General features: G+C 54.2%; 1 long non-coding RNA gene across 1 annotated transcript; it reads left to right on the forward strand.

Moving 5' to 3' along the window:
* Positions 1-7,893: 7,893 nt before the first annotated feature.
* On the forward strand, positions 7,894-11,411 carry LOC118498297. The gene is made up of 2 exons (XR_004900817.1): positions 7,894-8,210; positions 9,617-11,411. It is a non-coding gene; the product is annotated as an uncharacterized LOC118498297 (long non-coding RNA).
* The last annotated feature ends 12,301 nt before the right edge of the window (positions 11,412-23,712 follow it).

A 23,712-nucleotide genomic window follows, 5' to 3' on the forward strand; every position in this document is an offset into this window, starting at 1 on the left:
CTAGTTTCCCGACTGTCCATCTGCCCCCGGTTCCTGTGCACTCAGACTTGTGTCCGCTGCAGACGGAAGGCGGCCGCCCTTGCTGGACGCGCAGGCCGAGGGTTTACACGTGGTGGATGTCAGAGCCTTTGGCCACCCGCTGCCCTCACCTCTGTGAGCGGGGAGGGGAGCTGGACCGGAGACAGGCAATTCCACACGTAAAGTGCTCGCTGATTGCGCGGTGGCTGCTGCGAGAGGAGTGAGGACAGAGGACAGCGACGGGGACCCGTCCTAGGTTCCGGGGCCAGGCAGAGCCGGCTGGGGACACACTGTTGACACGAGGACTGGATGCGCCTGCTCTCGCATCCACTTTCAAAGACAGACACTTCCTCTGCAGAGGGAGGTGACCCGACCCGAGCTCTCAGTGTGGCCACCGTGGAGAAAGTGGGCTGAGGAGGCCATTTGTCTGTGGTGTGGACCACGCCTGCTCCACGCGGGGGGCGGCCGCACGCTGCACCTTCGTCCACTGTTCACGCAGCACATGCCCTCCGCGTGCATCCTTCCCTCCCTGCAGGCCACCTGTCCCCCGGTGGAGTGATACCTCCCTGGCTGTCCTCGGGAACGGAGTGAAGGGGGCAGCATGGGGGACAGGGCAAAGCCCCCACACCCAGGCTGCTGGTGGCAGATGGGAGAGGCAAGTGCAGACCCTGAGAATGTGGCACTAGAGCAGTGTTAGAGCAGCCACGGGAGACGGGGTGTGGGGGCCTCTGTCTGGGCCGCTCTGACTGGGGCCTGGGGGGCAGCAGAGTTTGGGGGGCATTCTGAGCAGGGACAGCAAGAGCAAAGGGCCCCCACGCCCGGGGCTGTATGGCCGGGGCCATGGCATTCTGCCCACCAGTGAAGACAGCAGCTACCGCCTCTCAGGTACTTTCTGCGTGCCAGGACTGTGTTGGAAGCTGGGCACACCGCACCTCCTCCGTCCCCGCCACAACACTCGGGGGTCTCAGAGAGCTGTAGTGGCTCAGCCCCTGCCCCTGCTGAGAAGGTCCGAGCACCATCTGTTTGCATTCACAGCGCTGCAGCGATGATGAGCTGTGAGAACACGCAACCCAGGGTCCCTCCCCGGTCCCCACTGCTGTTCCTGTGGCTCAGAAAGGCCCCAAGCTCTGGGAGTTCAGAACTGGCCCCAGGTGCCGTTGGGTGCTCTGGGGTCAGGGGACATGGAACAGCCCACCACTGTAGGGGCCACCCAGGAAAGCGCCGACGGCATTAGGTCACACGGCTGACCCCAGGGTGCTGTCCCCTTTAGCTGCTGCGTGGGAGGGCTGGTCGTGCGGCCAGACTTGGCTCTCTGACATGCTTGTGGGGGCTCCTTTCAGAGGAAAGTCACTGGAGCATCGTGGAAGCCGAGCTTGGGTGCCAGAACATTCTGCAGGCAGCCACTTGCCACTTGCCAACCAGAAACCCTGCACTGCCCTCCCCCCGCCCCACCCCGACCTGCCTTATCAAGTGGGATCTTGTAGGAACCGCCGGCACCTCAGCAGCCAGGGAGAATGCCACGGCCAGACAAAGGCTCTCCTGTCGGGGAGGAATTAGCCCCCGGCTGTGGCCTGGCGATGGCACTTCTTGCTCAAGCATTTACAGGGAAGCCAAGTCCTCCCACATCCTTGGGTGAATCAGCGCCCCGGGGCACCCGTTTGAGGAAAGACCTTGCCCCACAGGTGAGGTGGCAGCTGAGGAGTGGAGGGGTGGAGGCACACTTTGGAGCAGGGCCAGGGAATGCGGCGTGGACACCTCCAAAAGCCTGTCCTTCCTCCAGGACCAGGCAGATGCTGCCTGAGGAGGCCGAGGGGGAGGGGGCTGGGCTCAGGGTGCAGGGTGCCCCTCCCCTTCTACGGGGGGTGGGGGGCTGAGGCCCTGCAGGGAGGCTTCCTAGGCCCTGTGGCAGCTCCTTAGGCTCCTGGATTGGCCCCGAGTGGCACGCACGGCCGTATCGCCGTGGCCCTGAGCTCTGTTCCGAACAGCTGACCTCGGTGTCTGGCTGTGGCCCGAGTGATGAAGCCTGAGGTGGAGAGACCGGGAGTGTGTTGGCACGGCTGCGACAGGGCTCCAGTCCGCTCATGTGCTGTTGCGTGTTGTTTAGGCCTGGCTGGAACCTTGGGCACACTCTGGGTGCGAAGGCGCCGGGCGGGGTGGGAGGGGTCAGCAGGCCCCAGCTGCCCAGAGCTCACTGCACCAGGGCATCAGCTGTGCCTCTGTTCACCCCCTCGCAGCACAGTGGGCTCCGTGAGGAGAGGGGCAGAGTCTTCCTTTTCTTTGGGCCCCCAGCTTCTGAGATGCTGCCAGTGTCAATAAAGCTTGTTACCTGGGGTTACCGTGAGCTATGGATGAGCGGTGATGGGGTCCACACCAGCAGGACCCCCCGTGGCAGGGAGGGTGCCGTGGGGCCGCCCACTCTGGGTCAACTGGGTCACGAGTGCTTGGACATCTACCAGGAGCTCTTGATCTCCTGGGCGAGGGCCACGTGCTTCAAGGGGCCCCATACCTTTCCTTCTCGGGTATAAAATGAACACCATGGGAGAGGAGGCGTCCTGCTTGAGGCTGGCGAGCCGCTGAGCCCTCCTTTCAGCGTGTTTGCCCGACGCCAGCCACTCCAGGGGCTGGGGCAACAGCGGCGAGCGGGACAGGCAGAAATCCCTGCTCTCACGGAGCTTCAGCTCCAGCAGAGGGAAATGAGGGGGCCAACGGGATAATGAACAAAGTGCACACAGTGTCAGAGGTGGTGAATGCTAAGGAGAGAGACAGAATCGAGGAGGAGGAGGGTGGCAGGGAAGGTGGCTGCTGTGTGTGATTTGGGGTGGGGCGAGGAGGGTGACATTTGAATACAAACCCGAAGGAGCTCAGCGTGTTCTGGAAATAGCCAGGTCAGCGTTGCTGGGGGTGGGGGGTCAGGACGAGATGACAGGAGTCAGAGCGGGGGGTGTAGGGGGCAGATCCCTCAGGGCCTGCGGGCTGAGCCGAGGCCTTGCGGCCACTCTGAGGGAGACAGGGGCTTTGATGGGAGAAGTGACCTGGTCCACTCAGGTTCGTAGCGTCCTCTGGCTCTGGGACTGCGGACAGACTGAAGGGACAGGGTGGAGGCAGGCGAGGGGGTGGGGGCTGCAGCAGGGTCCGGTTCTCTGCACGGTTTGAAAACGAGCCACAGGGTTTGCCGGCAGACTGGAGGCGCGGTGTCAGAGAAAGGGAGGCTGCCCTTCTCGGAGATGGGGCGCCGGGGGAGACCACGCCTGGGAGGGAAAACTGGGGCCGTCTTTCAGACCTGCGACACCGGAGTGCCAAGCGGACGTGGGAGTGGAGATGGCAGCAGACAGCTGTACCTCCGAGTCCGGAGCGCAGGGGAGAGGCCGGGGCTGGAGAGGGGACGTGGCGTCATCGGCGTGGAGGAGATTTACCTTCATGACGCGGATGAGATCTCTGAGGCAGAAAGGAGACCCGCGGCTGAGCTGCAGCCAAGGGGCGGAGGGGGAAGGGGAGGCGGAGGGGGAGGGGAGGGGTCCTGCTCCACGGAGGGAGGGCGCAGGCTTGCTGCGGAGGGCGCCCACCTGTGAGGTTGCTCCCCACCAGCGCAGCCCAGATTAAGGTTCCTCTCTGCACCTTCCGCCCGGGGGGACACCGAGGGAAATCACTGCTGCCCCCGTGGGGCTGCAGCGCTGCCAGGGTCGTCAGCACCTCGGGGCGCCAGGGCGGTTGGCAAGGCAACGGCTGACACATGCGGATGGGCAGCACCCTTAGTCTTCCCAGGGGTTCCCCTGATGGACAGTTCTGGACCAAGAGCATCAGCCCCCAAGGAGCTGGCTCCCTGAGGCCTGCCCAGGCTGCACCCCTTCACCCTCTCCCCTGTGCCAGGGTGGGGGTGGCTGCACCCCTTCACCCTCTCCCCGGTGCCAGGGTGGGGGTGGCTGCACCCCTTCACCCTCTCCCCGGTGCCAGGGTGGGGGTGATGCCTGACTCAGAGGAGATGGAAGCCACCCCCATCTCCCGCATGACCATGTTCCGGAGCCAGGCCTGCGGGTCCACGTTCCCTCTGTTTCTCCACACGGCCCCGCCCCTCCCTGCCCCTTCAACCCCGCGCACTTGTCAGCCTTTCTTTCTCTGCTCAGTGTTGGGCCCCTCGCTCGTTCTTGTCCTTGGAGAGCGTGTCCTCCGGCTGCTCACCTCCCTGCTGAGAGGACAGCGCTGCTTGCCCAGACCCACCCTCCCCTGCCTCCCCAGTAACTAGAGGCGTGTCTAGGCCCGTGGCCGTCCAGGGAAAGACCACATCCCCCAGAGTCCTCACAGCGTGGGGTCGTGGGGCTGGTTTCTGCCAACGGAGTTTCTGAAGCACTGTGTGCAGTGTCAACCTTGACAGGGGGAGGTCTGTGCCGGTCACTCTGGAACCTTCTCCTCCTTCCTGCTGGTTGGAGTGTGAATCTCACGGGAAACCATCTTGGACCAAATGGGTGAGGGTGGCGAACTCTGGGTGGAAGGCAGGGCGGTGGGTGGGTGGGTCTCGGCAGAAGAGCTCTGGAGGGACCGCCCACCCGGACACTGAGAGGGGCCAGAGAAAGGAAGTTCTCTCCTTCACCTGTTGTTTTGAGGTTCTGTTGGAACCGATGAACCTGCATTCTAACTAACACATTCTCCAGGCTCTTGGGCTGACTTCGGTAGCTTGGGGGTTACGTGAAGACGGAGAAATGCACTCCCCGTTGGCCCGGAGAGCCTGACACGGTGTGAGCTCAGTGACGACCCATTGAAGCATGCGTGAGTTCCCGTGTCATGCTGGCGCTCTGACCGCTACTCTCCCAGGACTGGGTGGCTCCTGACCCATCACCTGTCGAGCGCTTGAACTATGTATGACGGTCTCTCTGATGGGCTGGTTCCCAGGAGGTTGATTGAAGGTCAGGGAAGACAGCCCCTGTCCAGCTGCAGGACTCTGAGGGTGTGAGCCTTGGACCTGGTCACAAGTTCTCCCTGTCTGTTGAGCGAAGGGTTCATGTGACTTCGCAGCTCCGTAGCGACTGCGCCTCCCCTGTGGGTGATGCCCCCGGACAGAGTCACAGCAGTGGCAGGCGGCCCAGCAGGCAGCCCTGGAGCTGTGAGGATGCGAGAACCACCACAGCCTTGTGTGCAACCGATTTTCAGAGCTGTGCCTGTCCCAGGAAACAGCCGCGCAGAGCTCCTGCCTCCTGTGGCCTGCAGGTCTTCTCGGTCCGCTGGATGTGAGTGTCTTCTACCCATGGTCTGCCCTGCGTGAGCCTCCACTCCTGACCGGGGTGGCCCGCGCCCACCAGCCGTGGCCGCTGGTTCCTGAGATGGTGGAACCGTGAGAGACTTCCCAGCTGCCCAGACGAACCCCGTCTGTGCAGATGGCCCTGGGACCCCTCATCTCAGGGCTCTGGGATCCAGTTCCCCTGCAGAAGCCGCTCCCTCCAGACCGCACTTCCTCCCCTGGGTCTCACCCCTCGCCTCTCCCTCGCTTTGGCTGAAAACCCAGGTCTGGATCGGGCGTCCCTCAGAAGTGCTCCCAAGTACTCTCGCTGTTGTGTTTTCACGGTCAGACCGAGGGCTCAGGGGCCAGCCTGTGTGCTGGCCACTCGCCCTGGTAGCTGGCACCTGGGTGTCCCACCGCATATTTGCTGAACAAAGGAGAAGATGAAGCAGTGAACGATTCTTCTTGCCCGGGGTGACCTTAACTCCAGCCTGGTTGCTTGGCTTAAGCTGTGGCCTTGAGCCCCCAGTGAGGCTCCCGGGCCTTCCTCTTAGTAAAAAATGCTTTCAGACTCCTGATTATTTCCTTGTTTGGGAACCGACCCCCAATCTGCTCCTCTGAACTCCCTGCTGCTTCTGACACCATGTTGCAGCTCCTTGCCCTAAAGCCACACCCTTGTGGCTGCCACTGCCATATTGTGGACAACCAGTTAGCAATAGATCCCTGTGTGGGCCAGTCCCACCACCTGCTGTGTTCTCACTGTGGGGGGGACCCCCAGCACAGCCCACCCGCCCGCCCCTCAGCACGTGTTGTCTTTCCCGAGGAGCACAGAAGGGATTCTGTTCAGAGGAGGGGACCAAGGCCAGCCCACGGGGTCCCGAGCAGCTGTGACTCTCTTGTTGCACGGCATGTCCCTTCAGCATGGACAGATGAGGGGTGATTATTTTTTAAACTTTTCGTTTGGAGATCACTGCGGATTCACACACCGCTGTAAGAAATGAGGCAGAGAGAACTGTGTGCCTTTGACTCGGTTTCCCCAGTGGTGACACTTCTAGCGCTCTGGTACAGCGTCACAGCCGGGAGGATGTCGACAACCATACCGTCAAGAAACAGAGCATTTCCATCACTGTGGGGGGGTCTCTTGCCCTGGTCTTTGTATCCACACCCACTTTCTCTTCTGTGCCTGCCCCACCCTTAACTCCCTCCAGCAGCTGACGCGCACTTCACCGTATTTTTCAGACTGTAAGACGCATGCTGCCCCCCAAATTCGGGAGGAAAAGGGGGGTGTGTCTTATAGTCCGAATGGAGCTTTACATTTACGTTGGTGAAATATTATGTTATTTATGTTATTCGATATTTTACTACATTTTGTGCTTCAAAGATTTTGTTCCTATTTTCTTCCTCTAAAACTTAGGTCTGCCTTATAGTCCGAAAAATAAGGTATGGAACTTTGTCCTTTCAAGAATCTATGTGTGTATCTATGGGGTCCTACAGCATTCAACCTTGACTTTTTTGCCTAGCGTGATTATCTGGAGACTCACCAGGTTGCTGCTTGTATCATGGTTCGTCCCCTTTTATTGCTCGCTGGTTGTCCACAATATGGACATACCACAATCGCTTAACCACCCACCTGTTGAGAGACATCTGGGTTCCTTCCAGTCTGTGGTTATTACAAATAACACTGCTACAGACATTCCTGTACAGGTCTTTGTGTGAACGTAAGTTTTCCTTTCTCTGGGATGAGTGCCCAGGGGAGCATTGCTGGGCTGCATGGTAGTTGCATATTTTGTTTTATAGGAAGCTATTAAACCGTGTTCCAGAGTGACGGTACCATTTTAACTTCCCATTAGCAATCCGATTTCAATTGTTAGCTAGTGACCGGTTTCTCTGTATCTTTGCCAGCACTTGGCATTGCCACTATGTATTATTTTAGCCCTTCTTTTAGGCGTATAGTAATATCTCATTTTCTAATGCCGAGTGATTTTGAAAACCTTTTCATGTGCTTATTTTTGTCTGTATATCCTTTTCAGTCAAATGTTTTTCATGTCTTTTGAAATATATTTTCTAACTGGATTTTTTTTTTGTTTATTTACTATTGGGTTTCGAGGGTCCTTTGTATGGTCTAGACACTAGTCCTGACCCGATAGCCCTCCTTTTGCTAATATCACACAGCCTTGACTAGCGTAGCTATATAATTAGCCTTGAAATTGGGTAGACTGGGTCCTCCCACCTCATTCTTTCTGTAACAGTGGAAAGTCGTAGCGTGGGGAATTGTAACCCACCCCAGCATTCTTCTGACATTGTTTCTGTAAGTGCTGACTCTGACTAATGTGTGGCTTGTGGATGAACAGCGTGTTTGCAGAAGAATCCTAGGAACTAGCCTCAAAAGACACAGGCTCTGACCTCCAGGCATCCCAGCGCCAGGAGACTGGCTGACCTTCATCCGTGGAGCCGGGATGACTAAACCAGGATGACGTACACCGGACCATCACTTGCCTTATGGGAACGGACTGTGCTCCCTGGCACACAGACAGCTTTGCAACCCCCTCCCTTGATCTCTTTGTTCTGTTCCCCTCCCGCTCCTTATAAAAGCCTCTGCCTCCACTGAGAGGCGGGGATGGGCTCTGAGACAGGAGTCCTCCATCCTCCAGGTGGCCGGCACCTGAAAATAAACCACCTTACAACAGCGCCTGCCTCTCGAGTGTTGGCTTTCGTAGTGGCAGGCAGTTGGACCTGCCTTTGGTTACATTTCTTTGCAAAATTATTTTAGCTATTCTGGTTTTTGCTATTTTATGTAAACCTTACAATAATCTTGTCTCTATCTAAAAAAACTTGCTGAGATTTTGGTAGGAACTATGTTAACCTGTATATTATTAGTTTGGAGAGAACTGACATTTTTATGGTGTTGAGTCTTTCAATCCATGAGTATGCTATGTCTCTTCATTTACTTAAATTCTTCTTGTTTTTATCAATATTTAAGCATGTAAGTTCTGTACACGTTTTGTTGAATTTATACCTAGTATTTCATTTTTCTCAAGTGATTGTAAGCAGAATTGCATGAAATCATTGGTGTCCTCTTGTTCGTTGCTGTTATGTAAAAATACAATTGAGTTTGCATGTCTATTTTTATTTTTTCAATTTATTTTATTTTTAGAGAAAGAGAGGGAGAAAGAGAGAGAGAAACATCAATATGTGGTTTCTTCTTGCACACACCCCCTACTGGGGACCTGGCCTGCAACCCAGGCATGTGCCCTGACTGGGAATTGAACTGGTGACCCTTTGGTTCACATTCCAGCATTCAGTCCACTGAGCCATACCAGCCAGGGCACATGCTTATTTATTTATCTTTTGTTCTATAATGTTGCCAGACTTACATATCAGTTCTAGGTTTTTGTTTTTGTTTATTCTTTGGGATTGACTCTTAATGCAATCATGCAATCTGTAAATAGGAATGGTGTCATTCCTTTCTTCCCAAGCTGTGAGTCTTTAAGCCTGTTCCTGTTTTATCACGCTGGCCGGAACTTCCAGGACAAAGTTGGGTGCTGAGAGTGGAGAGTCTCACCCTTTCTTGCTCTTAGAGAGAAAGCATTCCATCTTTCACCAAGAAAACCATGTGAGCTAGAGGACTTCATGGGTGGTTTGCAGCAAGTTGAAGAAGTTTCCCCTCTATTACAATTTTTCCGAGAGTTTTTCTAATGAATGGGTATTGGCTTTCGTTATATGTGGGGCCGGGCAGTAACTCTTTGTTATCCCGAACTCCCTGGTGAGACCCGCCAGTAGACGGGCATGCGCCTGAGCCCCCACCGTCATCCTCCGGCACCAAGGCGACGTGACTTCCACTCCACAGTCAGCGTGTGCGGCAGGTCCGCTAATGACATCCTTCTGTTCACCATCGTTTTGTTCAATGTCGACAAGAAAAAAGGTAGACTCCGGGCCGGGCCCACTGCGTGTGTGGAGTGCGCATGTTCTCCCCACGTCTGCGTGGGTTTCCCTTGGGGACCCAGTTTCCTCCTGTGCCCTGGAGACGTGCACGTGAGGTTAACTGGCCGGAGTGCATGGTCCCAGTCCGGGTGAGGGTGGGTGTGAGTGAGCCTGGGTATCGAAGGGCATCCTGTCTGTCCAGGGCAGGAGCTGCCCGCCCCCTGAGCTGCTGGGATGGCCTCTGGCCACCCTCAGCCCTGAACTGGAATAAGTGGGTGAGAAAATAATGATCTTGCTTATTTTTATTAATCTTTCCTACATGTATATTTGGCTCACGTTTATCTCAAGGTTTAATATTAGAAGAGTTTTGGGTCTTTATTTAGAAGAAGTTTGTGACCAGAAATGTGCAGTGGGAACCTTGCTCTTGTTTTTCTCAATGGGCTTATGGTAACACTGGTTTCATTATAGGTCGTTTTGCTGAGAGTCGCAGAACCTACGGATGACAGTATGTGATGACTGATGGTAAATGTGCAGCAGATTCAGAGCAGAGGAGACCCACAGTGACCCGGCCAGAGGTGGCCCTGAGACTGACCTCTGGGAATGAGTGGACCTTCGGTACACAGGAGAGAAAGTTGGAGAGAGAAGCGGAGAAATCCAAAGGACCTGAAACTCCAGTTTCCAATAAGGACGACGCTAAGTCAGTCATCAGCAGGACGCAGCTAGCTTTTGCTTGTGGAGCTGGATTATCTCCGCTCTGCGGATTATCTCATGCAAAGGCTTCCTCCCGGGCTTCCTCCTCTCCCCATCCGGGTGGGCGTTCCTGTTCCTTTTCCTGCTGTCCTGTTCAAACCGCCATCACTGTTAGCTAAGGAAAAACATAATTAAGGAGGGCAATCTGTTGTCCCTAAATAGTATCATCTATTCCAAACTAAATATGAGTGACATTTGCATTATCTTTTGTTTATAGCTGTCCATACCACTTCTCCTCTCCTGAGGGTGAATACGGCTCACCCGTGTGAGCATCGCAGACACATCACCTATTTAAGCTGCCTCTCTGAAGGTTAGCTGCAGTCCTGGGAGCCAGGAGTAAGGCCACAGGGATCATGGCCCCATGACATCTGATTCATTGGACCGTTCCCGATTTTCCTGTGTTTACAGTAACGTAAAGTAATAATGTGATGGTGGTCTCATCTGCAACATTAGTCCTGGCACATTACCCACGGGTCGGTCTGGGATTGTCTTTCTACGGGGTTGGTGGAGAGATGTGTGGATCTGGGACCTCTGTCCCACTCTGTCCCGCTGGTGGCCAGAGGCTCGTCTTTGAGGCAGACAGCCGGGGTGCAGGGTAGAATCTGAGGCCACCAGGAGGAGTGAAATGAACTGCCCCCTTCACGTGGGGATGGGACCGCTGGCCCATACCTCACTAGCATGGCACTCCAACCCTCCAATGCAGTGATCCCCGGCCTCGGTTTCATATCACCCCAGGGTGTTCCCACGTATCTCCAGAGGGAGCTGCGGAACTCCCCCTACAGCATTAACTTTAGTTCATTTTAATTTAAACGTTCAATAGGGGCTATGCAGGCAGTCCTTTGTGGGAGTGGAAGTCAAAAAATCTAGCTCTCCACAGTGTACGGCTCCCTAAACCCATGGAAACGACCTCCTGACCCACTGAGCCCAACAGCATGGGGAGGAAGGAGCCTGCACGTAAGCAGCAGGTGCGGACCGTGTCTAGATGACATGGAGAGCTGCCTGGCCCTGCTGGACACCCGCATCTCACGGGTACTGTTTTCCTGTGGTTGGCTGCGGGCACACTTGGACTGGCTGGGCCTGATGGGCACAGTCGGCTCCAGTCCAGCCAGCCCCTCCCTCTTCCTTCCTAGAGACTGGGACGCTTTGCTCAGGAACAATTTGTGATTGGTAAAGATAATGAATCAGGCCTCGTGGCTGGGGCTTTTTCCTGGGTCAGTACACAAGGTCTGTCTCATCTGTGGAGGCTCGGGGAGCACGCGGTTCAGGGGTCCCAGGGCACTTCGGCCACTGGCTTCTCTGGGGGGCGAGCGGGGTCTCAGCAGGATCTTGGCAGGGCGGCCGCTGGCCTGCGTGCAACACTGGGGAAGGGAGAGCAGAAATCAGTTAGTTGATGAGCACCCTCCAAACCTGGCATTGTGGTTGACTGCTCGGGGCTCTGCACGATCATTCAAGGAAAATAAGTATAGTTTCTCACACTGACTGTGCTTGATAATTAAAAAAGACTTTCACATCCGTAATCTCACTGGTTCTTGCAGCACCTGTCGAGAATTGCCATCTTCATGTCACTGACGAGCACACAGACTCGGAAGAGTGAAGTGACTTGCCCAAGGTCACCCAGTCAGTAAACCTGGCTGCAATGCCAACTCCGCATCTTCTGAGTCCTGGGACCTGTCCACGACGCCACTCCAATCTCAGTTTATCACCGATGTGCGTTTGTTCTTGGCAGGAAGAGTCTAGCGTCTCCATCCTACAGAAGAACAAATTGACACCAAGATGCAATTAAACTTCTTGGCTCCCACCCCTCTTTCCCTAATGGCACGGTGCCCTTCTCTGGGTGAAGGGCAGGGAATTGTTTTGCAGACTAATCTCTGCTCTCAGAGTTCAGAGTCTCCGCTGTCACCGTCAGTGCCACTGCGGTCATTTGGCTTCCGCACGCCCTCTGCGTCTGACAGGGGCTCCTGGAGGCTGTTTCTGGTTGGGGGGTGGAGGGGTGGGGGATGGCGCAGGCCACGCCAGAACAGCTCCTCCACTTGGACCTCACGCTGCCCTTTCAACCCTGTGGGCTCCAGCAGCTGCTGGCACAACGTGCCCCTTTCCCATCCTTCGAGGGTGAGCATTTCATTCTTGATCTTTTTCTGCAGTCACATCCTGTGACTTCTCCTGAACAGGAGAACTGGGACACACTTTCCCAGTCAGGCGGCTAGACGTGCCCCGGTCCCCATAGATGTCTCACTTCCCGAAGTGACCCATTCCAGGTGCGTGGCCACCCGTGACACCCCGCCTGGATGAGAGCCTGACCTCTTCTGAATGCCTTCACGGTCAGTATCCAGACTTTGGAAAATACAGGAGAGTGGAACCCTGTCTTTTTGGGGATTTTTTAGGCGCCCGGTTTCTTCTTCCTCTCCCTACGTTGGAGGCACTTGCCATGGGACACAGAGCAGGCAGAGCAAGAGCGCGTGACCGAGGGAGGCTGGACCCGAGTGAGTGAAGAGGACCCCACGGGGCTCAAGCTCCGTGAGGGCAGAGAATCTTGTCTTTTGGGTCATGCCTGAATCCCCCGTTCTGGAACAATGCCACGCCCCTTCTAGTCACGTATTCGGTGAATGAGTGGATGACGCAGAGGTGATGCGACTAGGTTGAGCGTGGCCGGCACTGGTGCTGGCAGCCCGGCAATGGCAGCCCTGTCTATGGCTGGCCAGAAGGAGTTTCTACTCCCTGGCTCCCTTGTGCTAAGCCTGGTCCCGTAGCCTTCCCAACAATCGCATTTTCTGCTTGAACGACCCAGAGCTGGTTTCTGAGGCATGCGACCCGGAAACTTAGCTGGTAGAGATGGGGTGCGGTTGATTACCCACGCGTGCAAGAATGTGTCTCATCTGCCTGACTCAGACTGCAAGCTTCTGCAGGCCATGAGGGCGCCATGCCTCGTGGCCTTCCTCACGACACCCACAACGCCTCCGCGCACAGAATGGGGGCTCGAGACGTGTGTGCAGATGGCGAGGAGGACGGCCCGGCTGTTCTAAAGGCCAGGCATGCACGTGCTCGGGTGTTCTGAGACTGTCTCCGCTATGTGTGCACACATACACACTCACACATGCACGGACACACACACACTCATTGGTGAGACGCCATGTGCCGGAGGCCGTGGGGGGAACGCAGTGGGCCCACAGAAACCGGAGGGAACGCATGGCCACGGGCCAGCTGCGTCTCGGAAGCCCCCACACCCAGCCCGGCGTTCTCCTTGGCAGAGCAAATCCGAAAGCTGTCACCCGGTTCTGCTCCCTGGCAGCGCGGGCCCAACAGAGAGACCAGGGAAGTGGAAACCGGGGACGTGCACCGCGTGTCTCCGAGGGCATCCGGCAGGCTGCGCAGAGAGGCTGCACGGCCCGTGGAGAGGAACGCTCCCTGGCCGGGCTCCATCCCCCCATCGGGCAGCACTTCAGAGGAGCTCCGCCACGGACCTGATGGGATGTATTTTTTTTTAAAAGCTCCAACATTTGTTCTTAATTATTCTTAGTAAAACTCTTTCCTGATGTAGCACCCTTCACTCACGGACTCACTCACTAGTTTGTTCAATTAAGCCTTTTTCATTGATGCGCCTGGCCTATCTCTGGCCTTGTGTGATGAAGCATTCTGGGAAGCAGGTAACCATTCTCACCTGTGCGTGTTAAAGAGGCAGAAACACAACCAGAAAGTGGCCTCTCCCCTGGTGTGCCGGTACAGAGCCTACACTGAGGCTCAGCTATTCTAACTTCTAATATGAAGCAGTAGCTGCTGGACAAGGGATGGTTGAGAAATACCGATGGTTGGGAAAAGCCCTTTGAGCTGGCACCTGGTGGCGTTTTAGGTGACTCGGGGGGTAGATGGATGGAGGTGGCAGCTTCCATGACGCTGTTTTGGAAGTTCGTAGGGATGTTGCAGAGTGGCTTCGTGTTATTACCTCCTGGTGTTACCCATCATCCCAAAGTTCTCCAAAGAAATCCGTTTTAAAGACCATCTGATTCAACTTATATGTAGAATCTAAAAAACAAGACAAACAAAAAAAAACAGAAACAGACTGACAGACACAGAGAACAGACTGCCGGTTGCCACAGGGGAGGGGGCGGAAGCCTGGGTGGAGCCAGAGGAGGGACTGAGGGGCACGAAACAGCAGCTATGGAGTGGTCCCGGGACGTAAAGCACAGCGTGGAGGATCCAGTCGATAATATTGTAATGACTATGTACAGTGCCGGGTGGGCCTACGATTGTCTAACCACCCCGCTGCACACCCGAAACTAACACAAAGTCATATTGAATGTCAACTGTAATTTAAAAAATGCAAAGTTAAGAGAAAAGACGTCAGTGTGAGTCTGAGTCACATAACACGTCACTCAGCCGGACTCCCCCAGGTGGGGTGTGGCGCCGTGCTGAGGGAACGCTGGCGGGGGCGGGGGGGGGGGGGAGCGGTGGGGACGCCGCTCCAAGTCTCTGCTCGGGATCTGAAGCAGGGCGAGAGCTCTGGGTAAACTCGGGAGGACAGAGCCCAGAGCCGCACTAGGAGAGCTTATTCCTAGGAAATGAGAAACGTGGGTTAAAAACGGGGAAAGGATCCCCAGTGGGAAGAGTTCCCGGAGCAGGTTCCTGGGACTGGAAGGAATGACTGGGTTGGAGGATTGTTTTCTGAATTGGATGACCCTCAGAGTCACCTGGGGCTCTTCCAACAACTGCAGATTCTCAGGTCCCTGTCCTGGGTGGGGGTGGAGGTCGGGGAGTCTGTATTTCCAGCAGAACTGCGGGCGAATTCTATAACGAAGAAAGCTCTGGGCCGGCTCCAGGCCCCGGTTGCTGCCTCTTTGAGGGAAGAAGCGACTGGAGAGAGGCAGGTCCAAGGGAGGGGCTCTGCGCCAGGACAGCAAGGACAGGAACAGCGCAAACCTTTAAAAGATGTGAATTGGCCAAAAGCAGCTGGAGCCCAGTTTAGCGATTTTCCGTGACTTCCGGAAACAGCTGAGTCTGCAGGTCCCCGTGAGGGCAGGGTGAGCGTGAGGCATGTGTCCCTTGGGTGCACTCACAACGCGCATGGCATCTCACGATGCTGGGTGAGCCGTTCCTTGTGAACGCGCCATCCCAGACTGGGGTTTCCTCTGACCTTCTCCCTTCTCCCTTCTCCCTTCTCCCAGGCAGACGGGCTCTTTCATTAAACCTCAGCCCCACCGACCTCCTCTGGATTGAATGGCTTCATTTCTCTGCCGTGGGGCCTCCTGAAGGCTGGGCTCTGGGGCTCCCTGGGGAGGCCAGAGAGGCCTGAGCTTGTCTAGGAGACAGCTTCATCCCCGTCCCCCCCCAGTCCTGACCACCCCCCACTCGGCAGCCATCCCTCTCTGGGTGTGAGGCCCCGCCTGTAAACAGTGTGGGGCAGGGATTGCAGGCGGTCTTTGAAAGGTCCCAGGTTTGCTGGTGACGGGTGCGCCCAGGAAGGGACCAGGCTGCTGTCACAGGCGTGAAGCCCAGATGACCCCAGAAGTAAACAGTGAGCAGGCCGAGACCCCCTGACGGCGAAGACGGCAGCCGCCAGGACTCAGCCAGTCCTGCACGGCCCTTTTCCTGGACACTGTGCCTCTCACAGCAGTCCTTCCGGGCAGCGACGATGGTGCCCGTTTTACAGATGAGAACAGAAACTGCACGTAGGTGCGTGACTCCCCCTGTCACCCAGATAGCGAGGAAACCAGCTTTTGGTGACTGAGGTGTGATGTGCGTGAAGAAAGCTGTGTTCTGCTGCTGGTTGTCCCGACATACACACACACACGGCCGCGGCCCCAGCACGCAAATCAAACTGGAGGATGTCACCCACAGCAGGGACACCACACGCCCCAGCTCCATGCCCCCTCCAACAGTCACCTCTTTCCCAGTGGTAACTGTTTTTGTCACCAAAGATTAGACGGCTTGCTTGTGAATTTTATAAAAATAGAATCATACATTATGTATTCTTTGTGTCTGGCTTTCCCTCCCCACCTCCCCGCTCAGTATTAAGTCTATACGGCTTATTTAATGTGATTCAGGTTACAAGACGTTTTCTAATTTTTAATGACGTAAAAATTTCTGTAGTATCCTGGCTGGCAGAGCTCAGTGGATTGAGCGCAGGCTGTGAACCAAAGTGTTGGAGGTTCGATTCCCAGTCAGGACACATGCCTGGGTTACAGGCCACGGCCCCCAGCAACTGCACATTGTTGTTTTTCTCTCTCTCTTCCTCCCTCCCTTCCCTCTCTAAAAATAAATAAATAAAATCTTTAAAAATTTTTAAAAAGATAAAAAAAAAGCAAGAGTGAATTTAAAAAAAATTTCCGTAGTATTTCCTATTCATGCACTCCCCTGCTGCTGGTCGCTTGGGTGGATTTTGATTCGGGCCTGTCACAAGTAATGTTGCTTGGGTGTGGGTTCGGTGTGCACCCTTCTGCAAGGCACACACACAGGAGAGGGGCTGCTGGGCTGCAGGGTGTGTGAGGGATCAGCGTTGGCAGATTCTGCTGAATGGTTTTGCATGGTGGCAATTGCCAGTTCGTGCTCCGAACCGGGTGGCAGAGCCACGTCCTCACTGGTACTGGATGCTGTCCGTCTCTTTTGTTTCCGCCATTCTGGTGGACGGAGGAGAGTCTGCATCTCCCCGGTGACTAATGAGATTGAGCACTTCTTCAAGTGTCATCGGTCATTCGGATATCTGCTGGTCTGTTCAGGCCTTTTGCCCATTTTTCTATTGAATTGTCTGTCCTTTTTGGTGATGTGCGGGAGTTCCTGATGTTTTCTGGACATGGGACCTTTGTCAGTTATTTGGATTGAAAATATTTCCTTCCCTGGGGCTTACTTTCTCATTTTTAATGGCTTTTTTTAATGACAAGAGGTCCAGATTTTAATGTTGTCCATTTTATCAATGTTTTATTTTTAGATTCCGCTTTTTGTTTCTGTTATATAATAATACACTTAACTCTTACGCATTGACATTTTTATCCAACAACCTTGCCTGATTTATTTATTAATTCTGATATTCTTTCTATAAATTATTTTGTATTTTCTGTATATGTAATCATGTGGTCTATAAATAATGTGAGTTTTATGTCTTTCTTTCCAATTCTTCAAATGGTATTTTTTTAAATCTTGCGTTATTGCAAAGGCTTGCATCTCCAGGGCAATGATGAGTAAAAGTGGAGACAGGGAGCATCCTTCTTTTATCCCCAATATTAGGGGAAAGCTATCGATATTTGAACATTAAGCATGATATTTACTAGCAATTTTTAAAAGGATACTCCATCACATTAAGATATTTCCCTTCTATTTCTGGTTTCTTAAGAGAGCTCTTTTTTTTCCTTTTACTATGACCAAGGGTTAAATTTGATCAAATGATTTTTTTTCTGAATCTATTGAGTGGATGAATAATTCTCTTCTTTATTCTGTGACTGTGGTAAATTGCATCGGTTGGTTCTTGACCGTTGTAAGTCTTGCATTCTTGGGATAAAACTCCTCTTGGTTGCAATGTATAATATTATTCTTTTTCTGTGTTGTTGGATTCAGTTTGATAACATTTTGTTGAGGAAGAGCATCCACGCTCAGGAGGAAGAAGTGGCCTGGGCTTTTCTTTCCCAGCCAGGGCTGGATTTGAAGGTAACAGAGCTCTCACCAAGGACTTGAGAGTTCACTCGTTTTCGAGTCTCAGGAAGACCTTGTGTGGGAGGAGTCCTCTTCCACCCTTCAGAGTTTGAAAGAATGCACTGGGAAGCCATCTGGTCTTGGGTGTTTCTTTGAGGAAAGATTTTGCATTATGGATTTCATTTATTTAATAGATATAAGACTCTAAATTAGTTCCGAGCATCCTCTTCTCTCATGTAATAGCCGTAGGCGATACTGTTGGGTCTTCTTTTTCATTCCTGATATTGATTATTTGTGTCTCATCCTTTCTGAAAGAAATCAGTCTTGTCAGGAGCTTGTCAATTTTATTAGTCTGTTTAAAAGGCAGTTTTTGGCTTTGTTGGGTTTCTTTGTTGTATTATTGTTTTCTACTTCATTAACTCCTGCTGTTTATTATTTCCATCCTTGTATTATCTGAGGGTTTAATTTGCTGCTCTTTTACTAAAGTCTTAAGATGGAAACTTGGTTCATTGTTTCTTCATTCTTTGTTCTCCTCTAATGATGCCTTTAAGGCTATGAATTTCTCTTGAGCGTGCTCTGAATGCATCTCGTTCGTTTTGGGACGTCTTAGTTTTATTACCTTTTCATTAGAATATTTTCTAATTTCCACGGTGATTTTTACATGGACTCATGGGTTGCTTAGAAGTGTGTGGCTTTGTTTTATATCATATGGATCCGGTCTAAGATGGAGCTCTTTAGAAACGGCCCAGGCTTTCTGCAGGCTGATCTCTAACTTCTGGGCTCCTCCTTCATGGGCAGACCCCACCGAAAGCCTGGGGTCTTTGCCCTGGCCCTTCTTCCCTGCTGCACCCTGGGTTCCTTTTCCTGTGGCTCCAGCCCCGTCAGACTCCTGGGAGCTCTAGCCAGCTTCCGAGCTGCCCCGCCCCTCAGGCCCTGCCTGAGGACCTGCAGGAGACAAGGAGAAAGGCACCAGGGCTCACCCTGCATCTGGGCCTGGTTTCTGCCATCTTTGCCCCTTCGTTGGCCACTGCCGTCGTTTTTCGATGCCTTCAGCCCGATTTCTAAAAAATATCTTGTCCACATTATTCCGTGTCCTTGGCAGGAAGGCAGCCTGAGTGAGCCAGTCAGCTATTACCACCCGGGAAGTGCCCCAGAGCCAGGGCTTGGGCCCAGGGCTGTGCACGCTGGACCACAAGCCAAAGCAGCACCGGGCCTGGCACAGCGCTGGGGACCGGCTGAGAGTTCTAGTGGAGCGCCAGCCATCTCTGCTGCCGGCCCCCGCCTCTCTCCTCCTCGTTTTCCTGATCTGACCTCACTTTTAAAATATGCTAAACACACATTTTCTAATTTCCCAATAAAGTTCATCTTTTGGGGTCACTTACTTTCTGACAGCTGTTCAGAGGGCCTCTGGGATGCCTGCTGCCTCTCCTCTAAGTTCATCCTGGTCTGAAACTGTAAGTGGGGGCAACAAACGTGGAATCAAACTGTCTTGTGATTCTTCATCTCCCTGGGGAGACTGGGCCAGCCTCTGAGTGGGGTCTCTGCAGGGCCTCACCAGAAGCTCTCCCACGGCGGCCACTGTTCAGTCAGTGTGAGTGCCAAGAGTGACCACATCTCCCTTTTTCCCTTGGCTGCCAGGAAGCCCAGAGGGCAGAGGTTCAACTCTATGGTTCAACTCTAGCAACTATGTCTGAGAAGAGACTGCACGTGACTTTCCCTCCCTGGCTGGACTTCTACCTCTTATTTCTCTTTTCCCTAGTTCTGAATTTTAAAAATATGTAAATATATTTTACCATGTTACTGCTTCTCTCTGAGTGCACCTTTGCATGAAACTTGAGTGAAACTTCAATTATCAATCTGTATAACCACTTACAGTTTTTACTGGTGTTTAAAAATGTTCAACTATAGAGACATTTGAAAGACAACAGAGTGGATCCTTGAGAAACAGAAATATGGGCAATCTTTCAATTTTTTTTGAAATTTCTAGAATTTACTGTGAAATTGGATTTTCATGAATCTTTGTCATGTGTGTTCTGTTGTTTAAATGTTTCATAACTATGTATCTATTGCTTTATGTGAAAGACACTTTCCAAAATGAAAATGAATAAACAGTGTTCTCTGATTCACCAGGAGCAAAGGCAGATGGGCAGATCTGGCCGTGCTAGCCACTCAGAGTGAAAATATGAAGCTCAACTTCACCAAGTCACGGACAAATGAAAGAGGTGTTGGAACAGAAATGATAATGAATTATTCATTATTGCTATAGACCAATATGTACATATGTGGTTTTCCTTGATACAAAATATGGTAATGTAACCAAAATGTAACTAATGTAGTTGAAACTACTGATCCATTATGTTTTTGGTACTGTAATATTCATTGTATTTTTTAATTTTATGACAGGCATCCCTAGAAAGGTGAGAAAAGGAGAAAGTTTACCACCTGCTTTTCTTCTTCATCCCTTCTTATCGTTGCTGCATTTATGATGATTACTGAAAACACTGTTGTCATATGGGACCAGGGGTGACAAAATACTGTCCCGGGGGTCAGTGCACGAGGCGGGACATCCTGGGCCCTGGCAGGTGCTGAGAAGACCCCCGCTGACCCGAGGTCGGGGGCCTGAGTGTCCCCCGGCCGTGCGCCTGCACTGTTTTCCCGGGGATCAGCCAGTTCTCCGCACGCCTTCCCCCAGCGGGTGCTGTTCAGCGTCCTCTGCACTGGCCCTTGTTGGGGACCCCTCAGTGTCCTCTCCGGTCCCCGCAGGGCCAGGCTGCGGGCAAGCAGCTTTCCGTTTGCGTCCCGGGCCCCTTCTTACTGTGCCGTCGGAAAGCAGGTCAGCTCGCCTCTCCAGGTGGTGCTCTGTAAACCCAGGTGATACTACTTCCCAGGCACAGAGTGGGTTTTGTTCGAGGCCTCTGAGCTCCTCGGGCCGGCGCTCCACAGAAAGGCCTGGGCTGTGGTGGCCCCGCATTACGGCCATGTGATCGGAAACGTGAGCCGAGGCCTCTTCGGCTTTGTCCACGGTGAAAGCGAGCCGATGCAGAGCACTGGGACTCTCGGTGACACCGAAACCTCGCCGAGGGCCCGGATTGCCTTACACTGATAAAGCGAGCCCGAAAAGAGCAGGAGCTTTGACGGCCCAGTCCTCAGTTAACGCTCTCATTCGATTCCGTCTGCAGAGCATCAGACCTGTAAGGTGGACCTGACCCTGTTCCAGGTGAGGGAGCACACCAGCCCGCGCTGGGGGAGGGGCCGCTTCCTCTGGAAAATGCAGCAGTTTCCCCAGGGGGCAGGCCCCTTGGGGCTGGCGGGACCAGTCCCTGTGCAGGGGGGGAAGATCAGCACCTACCACACACTGAGCTCCTGCTAGGTGCCAAGAACTACGCTAGACACGTCTTTCTATGGGAAACCCGAAAGACAACCGTATTAAACCTATTAACATTCTAAACACCAAACCAAACCAAAACACCCACTCAACTTTGTCCATTTCCCCTTGAGGAAAGCCCACTCATTTGCGCCCACCCGCCCAAGCCCCAGCGTTTGGCCGGGGCCTCCTTACCGATCCTGAGAGTATGCAGCCTGGCGCTGCCACTGGCTAAGGGGAGGCTTCCCATCCGCCCTCTGACCCAGACCTGCAGGAGGGGCCTGGCCATGACCTTCAGGCTCCTGCCCTCAGGGGCCTGGGCAAGGTCCCGCTTAGCTCCAGGACATTTACCCAGAACCCTCTGGTCCCGTTGTGACTAACGAAATAAAAGTCCCAGTGGGTTGACTCATCTGGCCGCTGGATGACAGCCAGCCAAAGGTAGGGCCCGGTCATGCTTTCCTGTGGGCTGGCTGTGGACTGGGGGTGGGGGGAGATCAGGGGGTGGGCGACAAGGAGCTCTGGAACCAGGGAAGATGAGGACCAGGGCAGGTGTCTCTTTGGTGTGGGGTTCTCAGGAGCCTGAAGTCCAGAAGGGTGCGCACAGAGAGAATGGCTGGGGAATGGAGTGATGAAGAATTTCCCCTGGCGGAGGGGCCCAGGCTGGCTGCTGCTGCCCCAGCCTCAGTGGCCCCTACAGGCAAGGGCTTCTGGAATCCCAGGTAAGGAGACCTCTTGGCGTCCGGGTGAGGGGTCTGCTGCATCGACTGCTGGGGAACATGCTTAGTTGCATTGACTCTGGTGTGCGTGCGTGTGCACGGTCCCTAGGAAAGCATGGAGAGGAGAGAAGTAAACCTTTGCCTGGGCGCCGCACTCCCTCGGAGCCTGCGTGCAGAGTGCTGATTGGATGGGCCCTCCAGCAGCACCCGCCTGTCTGGAGAGCTCTGGGCTGCCTTGCTCCCCTGGCACCCACGGCTAGGGAAGGGGAAGCGGCTGGTGTACGGAAGCACCAGACAACAGGAGCTGCCAGATCCGCCAGATCCCAAGCGTTTCTGGCCAAGCGCCCTTCTAGATTGCGAACTCATCTGTGCTTCCACAGTGACCTGGTTAAAATGGCTTCACTCCCCTTACTCCTGCTGCACAGAAGCCGCACCACGCAGGCGGTACAGAGGGTGTCCAGGAACTGTTCACGAAGGAAGGCCGCTGAGAGCCAGACGTGGGGCAGGCACTGCAGTCCGGGCCCCTGCACGGTCCGGGGAGCAGCCGGCTCCCGGCCAGGGAGCTCCGCGGGCAGGTGTGCGGCTCTGTGGCCCACAGGCCCAGGGCTCAAGGCAGATAATTTTGCAATTTCCTATCCCCATCAGAGCCGGCATTGTTTATATCACTGGGGACAAGTCCAGAGAGTTCAGCACTGAGAACAGGTCCTACCACCCCCCAGGGAGCCATGGGCCTCCCTCAGTGAACGCTCCCTGAAGGAATGAATGAATGAATGAATGAATGAGCTCAGTGTGGGGGTCATTAGCAAATTCAGCAGCTTCCTGCCACCTGCTCTGCTTCCCTGCAAAGAACTTGGTACTTCATGTCTTACAATGTCTTCCTCCACCACCCTGTGTCTTCTCCAGACTCCAGTTCTGTGAGAGACGGAAAAAAAGCAAAAACTCAGGGAAAAAAAAAAACCACCATAGGAAAATTCTGCTGCCTCCGGGCACGGGGAGACCACTGGTCTGACTCTTCTGCTGGGGCGACTTCCTCACCCACGGGATGGCGCCGCCTGGGTAGCTGGGTCTGTGATGTCCCTGCTGGCCCTGTGGGCCGGCTGCTCGCGTCCAGGTGTGCCGCGTGGAGGGCCGTGTGGGGGGCAGACTGGCACCCTCTTGGAGGGCACCTGGTGGTGGGCGACGAAACCCGAAGGCCAAGCCCCACAAAATCTAACTCCTTTTTTTTCCTTCTAATTTTCCAGATCTGAGTACCCGTCTGGATACTTCCTCAGGCTCCTAAGACATCTGGGCACCAGCAGCAGAAGGACTCGCTTATGCTGAGCACTGGTTGTGTGCTTGCCTCGGGCTGAGCCCTTTCCCATGTGTCCTCATGCCAGCCCTGCAGGCGCAGAAGTTTCATTCCCATTTTACACACAAACAAGCAAACAGAAGCTCAGAGAGGCTGAGCTACTCGCCCAGGATCACACAGGCGAGACATTGTAGTTTCTGAGTTTGACTACATGGTTGGCTTGGGAGGCCTTCGTTGAAGCTGTAGTCTCCAGAAGTGACACCCCCCACCTCCACCCAACCCCCAGCCCCGACCCCTGGAAACAAATACCCAGCTGAGTAAGAGGAGCATTTAGGGGACAAAAGGAAGCTTTCCTGTGTGCTCCCCTATCACCCCCTCAGTGAGGTTGCTCCCAAGCCCCGCCTACACAGACACCCTGGAGTCTACGAAATCAGACTTCACAGTTCGCTGCCTGCAAAGACAGGCCACGTTCTCCCCAACACAACCAGGACACCTGTCCCTGAGATGCCCACTGAGAAGGCCTTTGTTTTATCAACAACTTTATTCAGAAGAGCCAGTTCCCTTATCGGAGCCTGTCCCCAGCATGCTCCAGGCTCAGGGGCGGCTCCCAGGAAGCGCCCTGCCCTTGGGAGGGAGGCTCAGCTCCCCTCCCCAGTGCATGCCCCTTCCCTGCTCCTGGCCAGGGCTGGGGTGAGTCAGAGACAGCTCAGCCCTGGCTGCCCCTCGTCCTCCGTGGAGCAGCCCCACCTCCGCACCAGCCTCCCGGGCCTTGCACAGGCCCCCGGGCATCAAGTCTCCTGCGTGCTTGAGCTTGAACATGGGATTAGTAAGA

The sequence above is a fragment of the Phyllostomus discolor genome, chromosome 15, assembly GCF_004126475.2.
Source record: "Phyllostomus discolor isolate MPI-MPIP mPhyDis1 chromosome 15, mPhyDis1.pri.v3, whole genome shotgun sequence".
Classification (NCBI taxonomy): domain Eukaryota; kingdom Metazoa; phylum Chordata; class Mammalia; order Chiroptera; family Phyllostomidae; genus Phyllostomus; species Phyllostomus discolor.